Consider the following 3,866-nt stretch of genomic DNA (forward strand, 5'->3'; position numbering starts at 1 on the left):
AGCCACAACATGACCGCTCAACTCCTGTACTCACTGCTCGGACCAATAATGTAAATCATACCAATCACCTTCACTATCCTATCCACCTGCGACTCTACTTTCAAGGAATTAGGAACCTGCACTGTAAGGAAACTTTGCTCAGTAACACTCCCTCGGACCTGACCATTAAGTCTATCAGTCCTGCTAGGCTTTGCTTTTCCAAAAAGCAGCACCTCACATTTATCTAAATTAAACTCCATCTGCCACTCCTCAGCCCATTTCCCCATCTGATCAAGATCCCATTGAAACCTGAGGTACCCTTCTTCACTGCCCACTACACCTCCAATTTTGGTGTCACCTGGAAACTTACTAACAATCCCTCCTATGTTCACATCCAAATCATTTATGTAAATGATGAGAAGTAGTGGACCCAGCACCGACCCTTGTGGCACTCCAGTGGTCACAGTCCTCCAGTCCGAAAAACAACCTTCTACCACCACCCTCTGTCTTCTACCTTTGAGGCAGTTCTATATTCCAAATGGCTAGTTCTCCTGGTATGGTGAGATCTCATCTTGCTAACTAGTCTTCCATGGCGAACCTTGTCGAACGCCTTACTGAAGTCCATATAGATCCCATCTACCGCTCTGCCCTCAAAAATCCACTTTCTTACTTCTTCATAAAACAGCTCAGTCAAGTAAGTGACATGATTTCCCGCACACAAAGCCATGCTGACTATCCCTAATCAGTCCTTGCTTTTCCAAATACATGCAAATCCAGTCCCTCAGGGTTCCCTCCAACAACTTGTCTGGCACCAACATCAGGCTCACAGGTCTGTAGTTCCCGGGCTTGTCCAAACCGCCTTCATTAAACAGTATCATCATATTAACCAACCCCCAGTCTTCTGGCACCTCAGCTGTGACTATCGCTGATACAAAAATCTCAGCAAGGGGCCCAGCAATCACTTCCCTAGCTTCCTACAGAATTTTAGGACACACCTGATGAAATCCTGGGCATTTATCCACCTTTCTGCGTTCCAAGACATCCAGTACCACCTTCGCTGTAATATGGACATTTTTCAAGGTGTCACCATCGATTTCCAACATTCTATATCTTCCATATCCTTCTCCACAGTAAATGCTGATGCAAAATACTTGTTTAGTATCCCCTCCCCACCCCATCGCCTGCAGATCCACACACAGGCTGCCTTGCTGATCCTTGAGGAGCCCTATTCTGTCTCTAGTAACCCATTTGCTCTTAATGTATTTATAAAAACCCTTTGGATTGTCCTCACCCTATTGGCCAATACTGTGTCCTGTCCCCTTTTTGCCTTACTGATTTTCCTCTTAAGTATACTTCTATTGCCTTTATACTAGAAGGATGTTCTGGATTGGAATAAATGCCAAATATTTCATCTTGATAAAAGGGCAGGACTTAACACTGATTAAAAGTCGGGCCTTGCATAGTGATATAGAACAAAGAGACCTCGGGGTTCAGATCTTTGCAGTTTATGTCACATGTAGACAGGGTTGTTCAGAAGATGTATAGCACACTTGCCTTCATTGCTCACACCTTTGAGTATAGGAGTTGGGACATTACATTGAGGTTGTACAGGATGTTGGTGAGGCCTCTTCTGGAATACTGTGCTCAGTTCAGGTTGTGCTGTTATAGGACAGATGTTATTAAGTCGGAGCGGGTTCAGAAGAGATTTACCAGGATGTTGATGGGAATGGATGCTTTCGGTTATAAGGAGAGGCTAGGTAGGCTGGGACCTCTTTCACTGGGGTGTAGGAGGCTGAGGGGTGACCTTATTGGAGGTTTATAAAATCCTGAAGAGTATAGGTAATGTGAACAGCAGGTGCCCTTTCCAGGAGGGGGCGCGATTCAAGAGTGGGTGAGAAAAGGAAGACCCTAAAAAGACGTTCCGGATTTTACTTTTTGTTTTTGTACAGAGAGTGATTCACATGTGGAATAAACTAGCAGAGGACGTGGTAGCTGTGAATACAATTACAATTTAAGGGTGGCACAGTGGCTCAATGGTTAGCACTGCTGCCAGGGACACAGGTTCAATTCCTGCATTGGGTGGCTGTCCATGCGGAGTTTGGATATGCTTCCCCATGTCAGCGTGAGTTCCTCCAGGTGCTCCCGTTTCTTCCCACAAGCCACAGATGTACAGGGTAGGTGAACTGGCAGTCCTCAATTGCCCATAGTGTTCAGGGATGATTGGGTTTAGTGAATTAGTAAGGGGTAAATGTAGAGTAAAACGGTAGGGGAATGGGATTCTAAGAGGAAAAAGCATTTGGACCTGTATATCGATAGGGAATGCTTGGATGGATTTGGACTAAGTGGAGGTAGATGCGATTAGTTCAGTTCGAATTTATGGTTGACACGGACTGGTTGGAACACAGGGTGTGTGTCAGTGCTGTATAACGTTCTGACTCTATCGCTCGTTATCTCTGTAAATTCCTCTATGCTCGGAACTCTCCGTCAATGCCACCTCATCCAGTCTTACAACTCTTCCTTATCTCGATAATTCCTCTCCAGCCTCAAAACTCAAAAAAGTCTATCAGAAATATCTCTATCTCTGTAACATCCTCAATCCTCAGAATCCTCTCCAACTTTCATCTCCTCCAGCTTCATTACTCTCCCTATCTCTAATCCCCTCCAGTCTCTCAAAGCTCTGCTATATGTGCCTTTTTTATTTCCAGCCTTCAGGATTCCCAATGTTTATTTCTCACTTGATGACGGCCCTTTCCGATTCTGTGCTGAGCTTCTGAATTCTTCCTTAAACCTCTCAATCTCCTTTTCCTCCCAAAACATCGGCCAATCATCTGTCATCTACTCTAGTATCACCCTTTCTGACCTGAAGTCCAATGGAGCCTGTCATATTCCTATAATAAACATCTTAGCGGTCTACAGAACAGAAAAAGGCTCTGGTAGTACATCGGGTCTGTGACAAAGAAAACTACCACCTAACTGTCCTCATCTATTTTCCAATAATTGTGGAAAAGTCTCATCTATCATGGCATTGCAAGTGCACACTAAATACATCTCAAATGCTACCGGGATTTCTGTGTCTCCCACCCTTACAGACAGTGAGGTTCAATGCAACTGTTGCTCGATGATGACATCGCCCACAGGAACACAGAGCAGCTGGGTCTGTGCAAACCAGAGATCCCCCACACATTGGGAAGGATGGCAGAGTCCCTGAGAGGGGGCACAGGAGATTTACCAGGATGGTTCAAGGAATGGGGGATTTTAGTTGCAGAGACATGGGTGCTGTTAATAAATATCAAGAATATCCATCTACAATAGATGGACTCTTGTTCTCAACCTCTCCCCTTGCCTGGGCTGTGGTAACCTTCAGGTTAAACCCACCACCAGACATTTCTCCCTAATGAGACAGCAGCCCTATGGTCTGGTCAGACAATGCTGCCTTTCCCTTTTACACAGTGATGCCACTGTACCCTGGGGATGGGGAGAGGGAACGCTGAAGGTGGTGGATGGGACACCACTCAGGCACAGTGCTTTGTCCTGGAGGATGTTCACTTTAATATTGTTGGTGTCTGCACTGATGCAGGCAAGTGGAGAATGTTCCAACACAATCCTGATGTGTGCCTTATAGGGAGCAAACAGACATTGGGGAATCAGGGGTTTGGGGAAACAGATTGTTCTCCTTGTAGCAGAGGAAATTGCGGGTGCCCTGTGACAGAGGGGTTTACAGATTTCGAATAATCCACCTTACACTCATGAGTTCATCAGAAAAGGATTACAGGACACATATTGAAGACTTGGGGGAGATCTACTGAGAGTGTGGGGTGATTCAAAAGAGGACATTTATGCAGCAAATGGGAATGAGCTGGAATACAATACTCACACACAATGTGAAT

Source organism: Hemiscyllium ocellatum, unplaced genomic scaffold (assembly GCF_020745735.1).
Source record: "Hemiscyllium ocellatum isolate sHemOce1 unplaced genomic scaffold, sHemOce1.pat.X.cur. scaffold_280_pat_ctg1, whole genome shotgun sequence".
Classification (NCBI taxonomy): Eukaryota; Metazoa; Chordata; class Chondrichthyes; order Orectolobiformes; family Hemiscylliidae; genus Hemiscyllium; species Hemiscyllium ocellatum.